Source organism: Chionomys nivalis, chromosome 15 (assembly GCF_950005125.1).
Source record: "Chionomys nivalis chromosome 15, mChiNiv1.1, whole genome shotgun sequence".
Taxonomy (NCBI): Eukaryota; Metazoa; Chordata; class Mammalia; order Rodentia; family Cricetidae; genus Chionomys; species Chionomys nivalis.
In genome coordinates, this window is record NC_080100.1 from 51,329,789 (window position 1) to 51,347,181 (window position 17,393).

Consider the following 17,393-nt stretch of genomic DNA (forward strand, 5'->3'; position numbering starts at 1 on the left):
CATGCCGTAAGGGAAAGGTGGCTCTACTCAATGCCAGGACAGAGCTTCAGTGCTGTAGCTAAGGAGATGCAGTCAGTACCAGGGAGGGAAGCCTTTGGAAGTGAAAGGCAGAGTGGACATGCACTTGTCCTCAGTGGACGGAAGGCTGGGTGGGGACTAGCAGGCTCAAGCAGGGTCTCGATTCAATTCCAACGCTCACAAGGGGCTGCAGAAAAGCTGCTATAATTTACCACAGCTCATTGGTTAGGAGCCCTGACTTTGGAGTAAGGAAAGATCTGTCCTCTGTGAGCTGGATTCTAGTTCTTGACCTGTCTGTTTCTTCATCATAAAAATGCACTAATCCGGGCTGGAGAGGTGGCTAAACAGTTAAGGTGACTGACTGCTCTTCCAAAGGACCTGAGTTCAATTCCCAGCACCTATATGGCAGCCCACAACTGTCTATAACTCCAATTCCTTCGTAGACATACATGCTGGCCAAACATCATTGTATATAAAAAAAATGACTAAAAAATGCACTAATCTGAAATCCAGAAGGTGGGTCTGATTTTTAGAGTCTGTTAACGGTACTTCATTAATAAAACAAGACTGATAAACCCTTAAGCCAAACTGAAAGAAAAAAATAACAACCAGAGAAATTGAAGGGTCATTAGGAGATTGGAAAATCTAGAAGAAAATGAATAAATCAAAAGGATATAAGCAAAGAGATCTCTAGTAAGCAACGAGAGTAAAAATCTCCCAACAAAGAAGGGCACACAGCACTATATGAATTTACTGCTGATTTCTACTAGTTATCTATAGATGAAATAACACATTTAACTATTAGAGAATTTTTTTATCACTCCACGAAGAAAGCCTTTGGAATCTGGATGGAATTCAAGCATTTATCGGTTCTGAGAGTTTCCTGGTAGCAGGTTAGAGGATCAGCATAGGATTGCGTCTCTGCAAACAGGACGGCTGTAATTCTTCCTTTTCTTTGTGCTCCTCCACTCCCGCCCTCTTATTTCTTCCTCTTGCCTTATTGTTCTGTCTGAGACTTAAAGCACAATATTGAATAAAATTGTAGCAGGCCTTTATCTCTATCTCCAAACTTTGGAGGGAATTTCCCCTATTTACTATGCTTGCTATTTGCAAAATCCTAACTACTAGTACTTAATAGTTTGAAATGATCTTCAAACTTTTGTAAATTACAAAGGGAACAATTATTACCAATTTCATTTTTAAAAGCCAGGCTCACTCTGATTCCATAACCAGATATGAGGATAGGCACATAAATGAAAGCCACAGACCAAACTCTTTGGTAAGTTATCAACACGTTGGCAGATCCAAGATCAACAGTATGGTCATCTTGGTTTTAATCCATGGCTGTGAGGATAGCTCAACAAATGTAGACAATAATAATAAGATACAGGGACAAAGCCGGGCGGTGGTGGCGCACGCCTTTAATCCCAGCACTCGGGAGGCAGAGGCAGGCGGATCTCCGTGAGTTCGAGGCCAGCCTGGTCTACAAGAGCTAGTTCCAGGACAGGAACCAAAAACTACGGAGAACCCTTGTCTCGAAAAAAAAAAAGATATAGGGACAAAGATGTATAGCACCTCAGCTGATGGCAAAGACCGCTGACAAACTTTAACATCCCTTCGTGCTAAACTTGAATAGGGCTAGATATAACATGCTTCTAACAAGCGTAGTAAATGGGGTGGGGTACAAATAGAAAAGGAAGAATTACAGCCGCCCTGTTTGCAGAGACACAATCCCATACTAACACCCTAACCAGCTACCAGAAAATTCTGAGAACTGATAAATGTTTGAATTGCATCCAGATTCCAAAGGCTTTCTTCATGGAGTCAGGAAAAATAATCCTCTGGTTCAAATGACTGCACAGATGACTCCAGCTAAGCAAAGCACTCAAAGAAGACGGGCAAGGCCGGAGGGACCACAGCACCCCACTTCCACTGCACTGCAGGGCAGTGCAGAGACACCACAGCACCCCACTTCCACTGCACTGCAGGGCAGTGCAGAGACACCGCAGCACCCCACTTCTACACTGCAGAGCAGTGTGGAGGAACCACAGCACCCCACTTACACTACACTGCAGAACAGTGCGGAGACACCACAGCACCTCGCTTCCACTACATTGCAGGGCAGTACAGGAGGGACCACAGCACCCCACTTCTACCACACTGCAGAGCAGTGTGGAGGAACCACAGCACCCCACTTCCACTACACTGCAGAACAGTGCGGAGACACCACAGCACCCCACTTCCACTACATTGCAGGACAGTGCAGGAGGGACCACAGCACCCCACTTCTACCACACTGCAGGGCAGTGCAGGAGGGACCACAGCACCCCACTTCCACTACACTGCAGGGAAGTGTGGAGGGACCACAGCACCCCACTTCTGCTACACTGCAGAACAGCGTGGGAGGGACCACAGCACCCCGCTTCCACTACACTGCAGAACAGTGGGAGGGACCACAGCACCCCACTTCCGCTATACTGCAGGGCAGTGCAGAGGGACAATAGCACCCCACTTCCACTACACTGCAGGGCAGTGTGGAGGGACCACAGCACCCCACTTCCGCTACACTACAGGGCAGTGCAGAGACACCACAACACCCCACTTCTGCTACACTTCAGAGCAGTGCAGAGGGACCTCAACAAAGGAGCCAAAAACACACACAGGAAAAAAGTTCTCTTCAACAAGTGCGGTGTGGAAACTGGACACCCACATGGAAAGGAATAAAAGGCATCTCATCTCACCCTGTACAAAAGCTCCTTCAAAGTGGGCCAGAGACCTAACGTAGGGCCTGAAACCAGAAGGGGAAACGCTTTCAAGACAGAGGTGCCAGTCCAGACTTTGCTGAGAACACAGCAAGAACTGATTAATAGGATTATTTGCAACTAAAAAGCTTTTACACAGCAAAGGACAGCCTGCCTGCAGATGGGAAAGAATCTCTGCCTATTATTCATTGGACAGAAGACTGATCCCAGCTCATAGTATAAGGTACTCAAAAGATGAAAGTAAATGAGTAGTCAATAAATGAGCAAATGAGTTCTCAGAAACGGGGCTGGAGAGATGGCTGAGTAAGGCGGTTGCTGGTTAAGCAGGAGGACCCAAGTTTGGGTGCCAGCACCCATTAAAGTCAGGTGTGGCTGCTTCGGTGCCCTTGTCACCCCAGCACTGTTGGGGGCAGAGACAGGACCACTGGGGCTTGCTGGCCGCCAGCCTAGCTCCAGGTTCAGTGAGACACCCTGAGCTACAGAGTGACAGAACAGGTCCCCAGTGTCCTCGAGCCTTGCACACCTGCGCATGTGCACTTCCCCATACACAAAGGAGACAGGACAAAGGGTTCTACGCTCAGAACCCGGGGAAGTGCAAGTCAAAAGTATACTTTGAGATTCTATCTCAACTCAGATATCTTTAAGAAAGCAAGCAAATGCTGGGTAGGGCTGGGAGAGGGGAGATTCTCGCTGGGAATGGAGGGTGCAGACGTGAAATCGGTGCGCAGGTTTTGCCAAAGAACTGGAAACAATACATATGACCCAGTCACCCCATCCTAACCAGCACAGATAAGTGTGCACCCAAGTTTCCAGTGACGCTCTTCCCTGTAGCCAGGTTTGATGGCATCAAGTGAGTGGCTACAAAAAAATGATGTGTATACAAAGAAGAGCGAAATGTGTCATTTGCAGGAAAATGGCTTGAACTGAAGATCAAAAGATAAAGTGAAATAAACCGGATTCAGAAATAAAAATATCGGGCTGGAGAGATGGCTCGGTGGTTAAGAGCATTGCCTGCTCTTCCAAAGGTCCTGAGTTCAATTCCCAGCAACCACATGGTGGCTCACAACCATCTGTAATGAGGTCTGGTGCCCTCTTCTGGACTTCAGGCATACACGCAGAAAGACTATTGTATACATAATAAATAAATAAATAAATAAATAAATAAATAAATAAATAAATATTAAAAAAAATAAAAATATCCCATTTTTCCCACATGGAAACTAGATTTAAAATGAACATACCCACAAATGAATGAACATATAAGGTAGGAACAGTTTGGGAAAAGGAGGCAGGACACGGTGGCACACACCTTTAATTTCAGCACTCGAGAGGGAAGGGTAGGAGGTTCCATGAGTTCCAAGTCAGCCAGGGCTACCTAATAGGGTGGAGGTGAACAAGGTAGTGTGTGTGGGGGTATGTGGCCAAAGTATGATACACGCGAATGAAGTCTAACAAAGCCCGCTATTTGAGGGAAGATGTCCACATCAAACAAATGGAAAAAAAGACCAACAGCTGGATGCCAGGGTAAAGCCATCGGCAGAGTTCTCCAAATACAGACACAAGCACAGCTGGAGGACCTTCTGTAAAAGGGTCACCTCTGCAGTGGCATTTCATTTGTATTTTAATAAAGCTTGCCTGAAGATCAGAGAGTGAAACAGCCCCACTGATCAGCCTTATAGACCAGGCAGTGGTGGGTGACACACACCGGTAGTACACACTAGTTTGCCATAGAAACCGGGTGGTAGGAGTGCACACCTTTAATCCCAGCACTAGGGAGGAATGTAAGATGGGGGAGACCCCTCTCAGTCTCATTCTGAGATTCCTGGAGGCAGGATCGCCATTTCGGACTGAGGTAAAGGTTAAGAGTCAGTAGCTGGCTGTTTTGCTTTTCTGACATTCAGGCTGAACTCCAGTTTCTGTCTCCGCATTTTTATTAATCGTACAGCACACCCCTAACTGCTGGGCTTCAGAAGTTGTAATAATGGAGGAGAAGAGCGATCCTGGCTCAGGGCTAGAGCTGAGGCCTTCGAAAGGACAGTCTCCATCTGAATAGAGCTTTGCTTGGCGAGGAGATTTGACATCGCTTACCTAGTTCTTAAATGCTTCCAAGGCCACTAAGACACCCCAGCTAACCCCACAGCAACCCTCTGTGTTCTTTAGGGACCCTCCCACAAGACACCAAGAAGATCTTGATAGTTTCCTCCCTCCAGGTCCTAAGGGTTGCACTGAAGCCACACACCACTGCTGAGCCTTTTATGGCCTACGTGCTGGCGCACAGTTTCTCTTCCAGCAGGTCTGGTGTCTGAGGCTCCAGGAGCAGGCCCTACACAATGCCTGCTGTTCCGCCCTACAGAGAAGCACATTTCAGTCGGGACCCTGGTCTAGGTTCAGCCTCACTGGAAAGCATACACAATATCTTCATGTGGCTGATGGGATCCTGTTAGGAAAACAGTTTTAAAAGGCATCTTTCTGGACTGGAGAGATGGCACAGAGGTTAAGAGCACTGGCTGCTCTTCCAGAGGTCCTGAGTTCAATTCCCAGCAACCACATGGTGGCTCACAGTCATCTATAATGAGTTCTGGCATGCAGGCATACATGCAGTTAGAATACTATACATAAATAAGTAAATATTATTTTTAAAAAAACAGGATATCTTTCTTTTAATAGCATCAAAGGCCCTTTTGCAACCTGCCAAACCCAGCCAGGAAATATGTCTTTCCGTTCCTTAGTGCACTACAGACCATTTGAGAACCTTGTGGCTGCTACTGATTTACTTTACAAATAAGGCCGGCAGGGACACCATTATCACAGAAGGGTGTCAGGCTTGAATCTGTCAAAGCCTCAGCTGGGATACAGGACCAGGAAAGAGTCTCCACAGGGAAGATGACGGAGAGTGGGCTGTGGCGTATCCACAGGAAACACAATCATGTGCAGCAGCGGCTACCACCTCTGCTGCCAGCCAGACCTGCTGGAAGAGGAACTGTGTGCCCGCACATAGGCCATAAAAAGCTCAGCTCAGAGAGGCCTGGTACCAGTGTAAGGGACCACCCTGTCTACTCGGCCCTGCTGGTGGGCCTTTCCTCGGCAGAACCATCGTTAACATGGCCAGTGCCATGAAAATGGAAAAATTAGGCCTGCTTGAGGGACAATGGTCCTTCAGATAACTCCTAACACATGAACATATTCTCTCTTCCTCTCTGTCTCTCGCACACAACTTTTAAAATCCCAGTTGTCAGCCAGGCATGGTGGTGGCACATGCCTTTAATCCCAGCACTCAGGAGGCAGAGGCAGGGAGATCTCTCTGAATTTGAAACCAGGCTGGCCTACAAAGAGAGGTCCAGGACAGCCAGGACTGTTACACAGAGAAACCCTGTCTCAAAAAGAACTCAAAAGCAAAAACACAAAAACCCAAATGTCATTTTTCTGCATCTATGTAAGGCCCTTTATGCCAAAAAATTCCAGAAAATTTGGTGTTCTGGTGGTGGCCCCTTCACATGAATGCCACATTTGGCTGTTCCCCCAAGAGCCGGTGTGGTGAGCAGAGCCCTGGGTTTCCACTGTCTTCAGGATGGGAGCAGCTGCTGTGGCAGGGGTCCCTGGACCCCAGCAAGTGTCCTTAGTCACAGCATGCTTGGAGCTGTCGTGGAGTGCAATGGAGACAGGTCACTTGTTTCTTCTGACTAGAACCTTAACGTGGTACCTGGCTGGGTTGTGGCAAGATCAGGAAGAAATGGCAGGGAGAAGGGCTGTGGCCAGAAGCTGAAGACCGTGGACCCAGCACAGAAAGCTCTAACCTGCTGGGGACCTGTGCTGTGGCTAGACCTAACAGGACAGTGTCCTAGAAGGTTCCATCCTCATCCTGTCTCCTTTCTTGCTAACAGCTTCCCAGTCAACAGGACAAGAGCGTTGGAGGACCCATTGGTCACCACAGTGCATGGCTCAGAGGCAACAAGGCTGCACAGAAAGGGATAGGGAGTTTTTTGGACAGCTATTCAGATGCCACCTCAGGCTGGACACAGACAGTCTTAACTACCTCGTGGGCCACCAGCTACCCTAGTGTGACCCCGTCCTCCATGATACCCTCAGCTGTTCTAGTCCCATCTTCTCGGCAGTTTTTCTGGGTTTAACTCCATTAGAGTGTGGGCCCCATGAAAGTACCAACTGTGCCTTAACCCTGCCCAAGGCACAGAAGATGCTAAAATTTAATGAGACACACCAGAAGCGTAACTCAGTCCTGCTCCTCATCACCAGCCAGCACTGGCTGCGAGAAGACCAGCTGCAGAGTCATGTCCTAGGAAACTTCCGTGCGTCTGCCTAGAACTAAACAGAGACTGTCGAGTAAATTTCAGTCACACCCCTTGGGTGGGAAGGAAACAGGTTTCAGCCTTCCCGTACTTGACTGTGGAAAGACTGGGCACTGTTGGTTGCCTGTGAGGAGCACGGTTGCCCTGAGTCTGAAGATGCTCACTTAGGCTCTGTGAGGATGGAGTGCAAGGCCCAGGGAACCCGAGTGTGGAGCATAGTGGAAGAAGGAGAGGCCTGGTGGCTATCTTACAGCCTGTCCTTTGCCTTTTTTGACACCTCCCTTCCAGCTAGTCACATGATGCCACACTGCCTCTCCATTGGCAGGTCAAAGAGCCCAACCCAGCCTCTCTTTGTGGATCCCCCCACTGCTTACAGAGGTGCTGTTGCCCCTGCCTGACCGCAGTCCTGCCTTGTGGAATGTCTGTCTGTGCACATTGACTCTCCATGCGACAGTCCCTGCTCCTTAGAGGGCCGCTACCCTGAACACTAGACACTGACTACACTGTCTCCAAAGAAGGTAGAAAGGGATGCCACCCTGTGGGCTTGTCCAGGGATGCCGCCGAGTGCACACTCTGGGCTTGTCCTTGCACTGGCACATCGTTGAGGGCCACAGTGTGGTATGTGAGCTTGTGTGTGTGCGTTTGTAAGCAGGTATCATTGAGTTTCATAGTCTTTCAGCACCTCTGGGTCAGAGATACTCAAGAACTGGATCAGACCACATAGGCTGCCATTTCCCCAAACAAGGCACTCAACATCTGCCTTGAAATGTCCCTGTCACCTTAGTCCAGATGTCACCACTTCTGTTGGGATTACTTCTCTATTCTCCACTGCCCTGTGGACCTTCCCCACACCCCCACGCTGACATCCATGTGGTCCTGTGGCTCCATACAGTCCTCTGTCACACTGTTGCTTTCATTCATTCAACTCCTGTATGCCGAGTTACCAACCGGAAGTCATCGCTCTCAGCTCCAGAGAGCGCGCAGTTCCTTGGTGTGGGCCTCTGAGCTGCCTGAGTACATAAAGGTTTTATTCCCTGTTGAAGCTTCCATGTCTCCCACACATGTGACACATGCTCTTAACAGTTGTTGACTGACTCAGTGTCCTAGTGAGTCATCATAATTTGGTTTCTATCATAAATAATTCTGCTGGGTACGTCATGATTAATACTGAGTAGCGTGGTCAAGAGTTCATGATATTTCAGGCTCTGAAGCAGACATCAACTGTTTGGAACACAGCAGATCATCTAACACCATCAAATAGCCATTTCCTTTCCTATGCCTCTGAAGAAACACGGGGGTTTTATGGAGATCCACAGCCTCAGAGGACATTACTCTGGTCCCTCACCCTATGTGACCATCAAACACGAGTCAAGTCAGCCAAAGGAGTGACTGCCCCCCAGAAACCAACGTTCCATTCTGGGACACAGCTCAGAAGTTGTCCTAAGCCTGGGAGAGGTGTTTCCTTCAACCGCCAAATTCAACGAGTGCTGTCAATACTCATTACATAGCAAACCAAGACAGGACTGCAATTCCCACTCAGAATTTGGGGCATGTGATGGTGTCCGCCACGCCAGAAGCTGCTCTGGCTTTTCTTTGCCAGGACCCCATGCTTCCTTCCAGGCCTTCCCCAGATCCCCATGCTGAAATCCATATGGTCCAGGGGCTCTGCATACTGTCCATGCTCCTGCCTTCATGTCTGGGCAGCAGCTCTGCACATCCAACTGCAGCGTCTGATAAGGAACCCGAGACTACTGACCAAACCTGAACTCTTTTTTTTTAACTGATTTTTATTGAGCTCTACATTTTTCTCTGCTCCCCTCCCTGCCTCTCCCCTCCCCTTCAACGCTCTCCCAAGGTTCTCATGCTCCCAATTTACTCAGGAGATCTTGTCTTTTTCTACTTCCCATGTAGATTAGATCCATGTATGTCTCTCTTAGGGTCTTCATTGTTGTCTAGGTTCTCTGGGGTTGTGATTTATGGGCTGGTTTTCTTTGCTTTATGTTTAAAAACTACCTATGAGTGAGTACATGCGATAATTGTCTTTCTGGGTCTGGGTTACCTCACTCAAAATGATGTTTTCTAGCTCCATCCATTTTCCTGCAAAATTCAAGATATCATTTTTTTTCTGCTGTATAGTACTCCATTGTGTACCACATTTTCCTTATCCATTCTTTGGTCGAGGGCATTTAGGTTCAAACCCGAACTCTTGTGCCTCAACTTAGCAACTTCTCCTGCACACACTCGAGTTTAATTCTCACGCCTGTTCCACGCAGAAACCTTGGTGTCACTTTTGACTCATCTCTTTGTCACTCAAACATTGGTTTCAGGAACACCTGCTGACCTTCCTTATCGCCTGGAGCGCTTTCTGAATTACCTTCTGGTCAATTTTTTTTTCCTCTTCAAGGCCTTAGCTGGCGTTATCTCCTCAGTGACTCCCACCTGGTGACCCATCTGACCTATGCAGTTTCTCCTAACTACTCCAGGGAACTCTGGACTTCTTAACCAAGCCTACTTTGGTTTCGCCCTTAGAGCCATCACCTTCAGAATCCTGCATAACTATGTTGTTCACTTCCTGTCTCCAACAGCTTGAGCACCAATCCCATGTGGGTGAGAACTGCCTGCAACTTATTTCGTGTCCCCGTTGCCTGACAGAGTATCTGATGTGTAATCTACGCTTAGTGAGCATTTGCTCACTGAACGGATGAATGAAAACTAGAATGATAAGATTTCATGGCACTGTTACACGAGGCCGTCGTGCAGGGTTCTTGCCAAGTCTTGAAATAGTTAGAGGAAGACTTTTCCAGCCGATAACATGAGCCCAAGGGGTAGGCAGTGTGGGTCAAAAGGAAGCCCGTGTCAAGGCCAAACCACTGGCTGGCCTCTGTCTTGTGTACGGAAATCCTTTGTTGAGAGGCACACAGAAAAAGGCAGTTGGTTAAATGTAACTGATTTTCGGTTATCTAGAGGCAAGTCTCACGTTAACCACAAAACTCAGAAGCCTTCTAGCTGTGCCTGGTGGCTGCAGGAAAACCAGGGCACTCAGAGGGGGCAAGATGGGGAGAAGGCTGTGTGGGAAATGACAGGGCAGAAAGATGATGGGATAAGAAAGGCCAGGGGAGGGGGTCCCCAGGAATAGCACAAACTTGGGGTCAGAAAGACTCCCCAGAGGGGCCAGGCAAGGGCAAAAGGTGACCTCTGCTCAGCAGCCTGAGGACAGTACAATGCACAGGTGTATGCGTGTGTGTGTGTGTGTGTGTGTGTGTGTGCGCGTGTGCGTGTGTGTACTACTGCAGAGGAAGATCATGTTTAGTGACTTAGGGACCGTCTATTTTACGCAGTTGGTTTAGAGCACCCTGTGATGGTTATCATCTACCTGTATGCTTCCCCTTTTTAATTTTCTTTTTCTTGTGTTATCTTACATGCCAACAGCCCCGATTCATCCAGCAGCCCCCAAGCGCTATCTTTGGGGCAACATCTGTTGTTAGGTGGGGACATTTTCCTATGCCAGTTCCAGGGTGGACATTACAGAGACTAACAAAGGCTCACCACAACTGATCACAGCTGGCTCCCATGCCACTGAACTGGCCACGGAGATTCACCCTCCCACAGACACAGGAGTGGTCTGTGGGCATCTCAGGGGCAGTGCCTTTGGAACATTCTTCAGTAAAGATCCACCAGGACAAGGCCTTGAGCAGGCTGCCTCCATTCTGCTTTGGGAAGAGAAGGCAGACATGCAGGTTTTGAAAAGAAATTCAGAGGCAAAAGCTTTGAATAAAGTTATGAGCAAATGGTCAGCCAACTAGCGGGAGGCCAAAATATTTATTTTGCTCAAATGAGGACACTGGAAATGGCATAAAAAGGGCAAAGAACATAATCTGAAAATAAAAGGGTATTCTTGAAAATGACCATATCAGGTCTAGGAACTCACTACACTGGCCTCAGCTTTCTGGTTTGCTCTGGACTGGCGGGTTCTTAGCTGAGTATGCTGGTACTTGTTCCCAGGGAGGAGTCTAGAGTTCCTCAGAGGACTCCTTTGGAGGAGAGCTGAGGAACTGTGTAAGAGGGGACACCCGAGGAGACCAGGCGTTTATAAGACAAGAGGGATTTTCTGTCTTCTCACTGTCTAACCGCAAACTTCCTATAGCCGTATTGCTTTTGAAAACTTTTAGGAGTCTACGGATAAGGCAGGCCAGGGTCTGGTTTGGATGTTCAGCAGCAGCCTCACAGACTGAAGCAGGGGCTGAGTCTGAGGTGACCAGTACAGTTGGGCGTCAGCGGACGGCTGGCAGGCCTTTGTGGGACAGTACCGTCTGCCTGTCAACTTGGTATATGATCGATAGTAGTGACAAGGGGAGGAGAGGAGAGGAGGAACTGGGCGATTCTTCAGACGTTAATAATTAAAAACAGTACTAAAAGGGCTTGTGAGTAATGTTCCCTCCATCTCCCAGAGGTACCAGTAGGCCTGCTCTGTCTACTGCACCACTCCCATGGTAGAGTAACTGGAAGGAAAATACTCTCCAGTGTCAGGGGTGGGACGGGAGGACGCAGCAACCTAAACGGAATTGTGTGGATGACAATCAGAGCACAGTGAGGCCCCCAGAGGAGGTTGCTGTTGTAATTACTGACAACTGATGGCTACTAATTAAGAGTTATCTGATGCCCCTGGAGCATGGGGAGATGTGAAGAAAGGTGGGGTCTCTCCCCTGTCCAGGCCTCCCTGGAGCTTTTCCAGCATGGACTTAGCAGCAGCAGCAGCTTCCACTCGGAGCTGGAGAAATGCAGCTCACACACTGGGCTCACATATTATGCCTTCCCAGCGACGGGCAGAGAACCTGCTTGTCAGCTGTGCGTGGCTAACTAGAACTCTACAGAGTATTTAATCAACAAATTACTCATCAGTCATGAAAGACAGCACCTGCTGGACAATTCCAGCTAAGCCTGCATAGGGCTGGAGAGGCGGGTCAGTGGTTAGAGCCCTTGCTGCTTTTGCCTGAGTTCTGCTTCCAGGACCTACATCAGACAACTTACAACTACCCACTACTCCAGTTCCAGGGCAACTGGTGCCCTCCTCTGACCTCTGCACACATATGGTTCACATATGCACACTTAGGCACACCAGCATGCATATAAAAAGATGTAACAGTGTGTCACACAGAAAGATACTCTTTCTTTTCAGTGCTAGGACCTGAACGCAGGGCTTCATGCATGCTAAGCATGTTCTCTCAGGAGTATACCCGTCCCTACAAGACACTTCAAAAATCCAAAAACCCTTAAGTGATTGAGAGTGAAAATTTCCAGACAGGTGCAGATGTTAAGCAATTCCCACACCAAGCGAGATGTCATCTTTCAACTCAGAGCCACTGGGTTGGCTAGTGTGACAATATAGCCACTCTGCACTGACGAGATCAGAGTTGTGGACAAAGGTGGGCACTGTTTTCGCTTTCTTTTTCCTTTTTTTTTTCTGTCTGTTCTACCCAGTGTTGGGGTTAGAACCGAGGATCTTATACATACTAAACCAGCTTACTCCCCCTGAGCCCCAAGCCCCACCCCTCGGGTTTCTTAAGGCTACATTGGCCTGGAACCTGCAGTTCTCCTGCCTGAGTACTGAGATCACAAGTATGTGTAGTGCTTTAATACTGCCTTTAAATTTTCAATCTCTGTATTTTTAGGGCGTGTGTGTGTGCGCGCGCGCGCACGCGTGTGTTGGCCATTTACTAAGGCTACCGGAAAGAACACTATTAAATAAAGAGCTCATATTTGAGCTACATCACAGGGGTGTGGATCGTTTCTAAAGTGGATTACAGTTTAGGAGAACACCACCACTTTCTTAAGCTCTTAAAACCGAGTGCCCAGCTGCTCAAGTAAATATTCAGAACCACGTTTAGGCCATGACTTGTTAATGCAGGCTGAACACAGATCATCAATGGCTCCGTGATAATTTATGTCTACAATGAAGGAGTCGCCATGGCAAGCTATGCTCACATTTTACTTGCAGATCAAACACTGAATCTCAATTCTAAGAGAGTTTAAAGTATGTACGATATAGGTAACTTTCTCAGGGGTAAAGTCATGGTCAGGCCTCTCACTTCCTAAGTTCCTGATTTCGTTTCTCTCTCCTTCCTCGGTGATCTCATCTTTCTGACCCTGAATGACTAAACAGGGAGAAAAGTATACATGGAGGCTGGGACCTAGCTGTACTAGGGGCTCCATCTTGATGCCGCTATTATAGTTCACTCTGTGGAGGAAAAGGAAACCAGTCCCAGTGGCAGCCAGCGTGTATCTCACACCCACTCATCCCTCCCAGACCCTGGTTCTGGAGGGACAATGGTGGATAGAATTCGGAGTGTCTGACCTTCCATCCATAATGCCATTCACACTGGGGTTCATGAAGGAAGGCCGCCTGGCTTGCAATGGGGGTGTTTTACCCCTCATGCTCTACACCTGGTCATGTTGGTGACTACAAAGCCTGGATGGCAGCTGGTGTTGCACACACCCATTCGCCACTCACACTCAGATGCATGACCAAGGCAGTGCCTCAGTTTCCAGTCCCAGTCCTCCCTCCCTCTCTGCCATCCCGTTCACCTTTAAGGAAGGAGAACCAAGCGTAGCAGGCCCTTCGTGGCCAAGGCCACATGACTCCACCCTCCGCTGCAGAGGTGGAGGCCAGCCCACAGGAGTCTCTCTGGTCAGAACAGTGGGAACGCTCACCGCTGGCGAGGCCAAGATCACACAGACAAAGGGCTGGAGGGAGCAGCGATTCCAAGAGCCAAAAGATCGAGAGAGGCCTGTGAAGAAGGACTGGAAGACAGCAAACAGACAGGCCCAGCAACCCTCATGGCAAATCTCAGTGGACCGGTCCCTGCCAGCACAGCTGCGCCAAGTCCTGAGCTCATTTGAATGGCTTCTGCCCCAAGCCTGAGTCACTGGGGATTCCATGGACTTCAACGTTCACCCTCCATGCATTTCCAAAAACAAACCGTTTGATGCTGTCATGGAAAACCTGGATCCTTGAATTCTACAGTTTCACTATGGATTACATCCAGGTCACAACCTAAGGAAGACAGCTGGCAAAAGCCAGGCCTGCTGGCTGGGTACCCAGCTTTTGTAATGAGTCTCAGAGGAATCTGAACCCATGTGTGCTGCTGGCTCTGCCAAGTCCCGGCCACGCTCTCCTCTAGTGCAGGCTGCAGGCTAGTCTGAAGTCTCTGCTGCCGGGGGAGTCTGAGCAGCCACCTGCAGTCAGCCGCGAATGTGGACGCTGCCCCCAGGAAGAGTGCAGAGGGAAGCGTACATGCAGGTGAGAGGAAAATCTATGCTCCTCCATTTCTGAGAACTGGGGTCTAAGAAAGCTCTAACGGTCCAGGCCCCAGCTCAGCTCTGTATTGGTGCCCCACAACCTCATCCCAGGCAGCAATTAAGGGACCAGAGAGCATTGCCATGCAGAAAATACAGGACTTGAGGACAATAAAGCCAATTCCTATGGCTTATAAAAGATTCCCTGTTCCTTAGAACGCAGCAATTCTTAGAAACACAAAAACATTCTAAAACTTGACAAGAAAACAGCGACTCTTTCATAGTTGCCATAGAGCTACCATGATTTCCTAAATGCCGACATCACGCTAACTTCCTGTCTTGCTAACTTGCTGTCTAATTTAATCCTCACACAACCTTGAGCTATGTGCTATGGTTGCAACTGTTTACAAGTGAGCAAACCATAAAGAAGTGGGCTAAACCTGTGGTGATTCACAGCCCTGAGGGAAATCCTCACTCCAGGGATGGCCTGAGGAGACTGCTGAGCACCATCTCCGCTGCGTGAAGGCAGGAATGACCAGCTTCCGGGCTGCCCTTAGGTCTGGCCTTGAAACAAATCCCGCATTTCAGATTAACTGCAGTTGTTGCTTTTAAAGTAACTGAAACGCAACGGGCAGCAGCTTCTACGGAGGTAATTCTTCCGCACATAGCTCTAAAGCCAAAGCATCAGTATTTTAAAGATATGGTTTGTTCTGAGAGAGGGTCTTGATATGTAGCCCAGGCTGGACTTGAGCTTATGGTCCATCCTTCCGCCTCCCTCTCCTAAGGGCTCAGATTACAGACATAAACCACCACATCCAGTTCATGGTTTATATCTCTATATAAGCCTATGGACTATTTATTTTTTAAAATTAGGTATATCTAGGGCATATGTTTATGTTGTCTCATAGTTTTATGTCTGGCCAGTCACTTTTTAAAGGGTCACTTAGCCACAGGGTAAGTGAGCTTTCCACTAGCTTCCTTGCTCGCCATTTGCTTCACTGTAAGCGACCACAAGGGGGCGCAGCAGAGAACTACCTCGGGGCAGCCGTTCTCTGGGGTCCTAAGCTGCTGTGAATGACAGCCAGTATCTTCACACCTGTGTGGACCTCGGTCCTAGGAGGAGGCGCCCACTGAGCCCCTCTAGCAGATGTGGGAACTGAGAAGACTAACTCATCCATGTCTACCATTACCTCACTGTTGTGCACCGTTAGCCTGGTTATGGACAAAGAAGCCCTCCGTTTCTGTATTCCAGACCATCACTTCAAGCCTGTGGCCCCAGAGAGTAGAGGGCTAGGCAGGAAAGCCCTCTGCCTCTTGCCGGTTGAAAACCGTGAGTAACCTCAACATTTCTTGAAATGTGTCCGAGTCACTGGGGTGGACAGAAAATTCAGATTTCTTTAGAAAGCTCAGCAGGCTGGCCCATGAGGTGTACTTCTGCCTTAACTCTTCTCCGAGGGTTTATGCAGGGAGAGAGGTCATAAAAATTCACTTGTGTGAATACACACTTAACTCTACAAAAAAAAAAAAATTTCTTGCAAGTTGTGAGAAACAGCACCCGAGGGCAGAAGAAGATTTGTTAGGTTAACTCATCCTCAGGGGTGGAGCTTACTGGAATGACTGGGTTTTTACCAGATAACCCATGCCTGTAATATCAACATCTAGAAGCTTAGACAGGAGGATTCCCATATGTTCAAGAAAGTGAAACAGAAACAAAAACAAAGCAAGCTGTACGGGAATAGACTTCAAGACCAGAAGATAAAGGATGCCTCTGCTTTGCACCCCAAAACTACAAGACATGTTGGAGCCCAAATGTCTCACCCTGTGCTGTAAATGGCCACATTTTTTTTCTTTTTTGCCAGAACATAGAAATTTCTGTGAATTTCTCATGGGAAGAGCACTCCAAGGAAGACACACCATGAGTCTCTCAGGCCAGCTTACTAACAAGCCCACAAGCAAGGGATGAAAGCATGGCAGGTCTATCGGACCTGGTCAGAATGTCAATCCCTCCTTTCTGGCTAACCAGGGTTCTTCAAGAGGATGAATGAATCCTGGGTGCAGGCGTAGTTTAACTTTTTAAAACCTTCTGGTAATAATACTTCACACATGTTTTAAGATAGATACCTGAGGCATTATATCTGAGGAGAAGAAAGCTGGAAAGAAAAGGACCCAAACTCTCTGCCTGTAACATTTCTGGGTGGTGAAACCCCAAGGACAGACTTCAGATTTCAGATAGGAATCTAATGGACAAAGGGCTTTGCAGAATTAGAGCCCTTAGATTAAAACACTAAGGGGATGTCCCGTTCCAGTCTCACTTAGCAGAGAGGTAGTCCTCGGCCAGAAAGTGGATCTCCTAGTCAGTAACAAAGCTAGGAGGCAGAAGCTTGTCCTGGCAGATTCTGCGCCTACGGCTACCTGGTCAGTCACAGTTGATCCTATCAGATAAAGTGCAGTCCAGGCTGAGAAAAGATTCTGTCTCTTAGCCCATTACCTCCCACCCCCCCTTAATCACAACAGAGGAACAGAAGATGTTATCTTATCAGTTGTTTGGAAAAAGCCCTGTCATTTGATCTGTTTATTTAGAAGCAGCCCTGCTGAACTCAAGAGTTTGGTCTGAGGCTGAGTGGAGTAGTTCACATAGGGTCCGCCACATCCCTGGCTCCAGGGCTCAGCTGGTTTCCGTGGGTGAAGGGCCCAAGCCTTGCTTCTGCAGAGGGGAGAGGGAACCACCTGTTTTCTTCAACAGGGCTCTGGTAGACTCCTGCCCCTCCCACCACAGCTGAAAGAACAGTACCTTGTTTAAAATGGGAATGATGCCCCTCCTCTGGGGGATGCTTTCTAATTCCACACAGAGGCAATTCCCCCAGCCCCAGCTAAGGACAGCAGTCTTGGATCAGGCTCCACCTTCCAACCCTTTGGAGAAGCCAGGGTCCACAGGCCTTTTCTTGCTGTCTCCCCTTAGGATCACTGTCAAGAACTCAAGACTTTCCACCCATTTCCACCAAGCTCATTTGTGAGA

At 48.3% G+C, this 17,393-nt stretch overlaps 1 protein-coding gene across 3 annotated transcripts in view; it reads right to left on the reverse strand.

Moving 5' to 3' along the window:
• The window catches only part of Lhfpl2 (LHFPL tetraspan subfamily member 2), a 160,526-nt gene that overhangs the window by 4,191 nt on the left and 138,942 nt on the right, over positions 1 to 17,393 (reverse strand). The gene's annotated exons all lie outside the window — the stretch shown is intronic.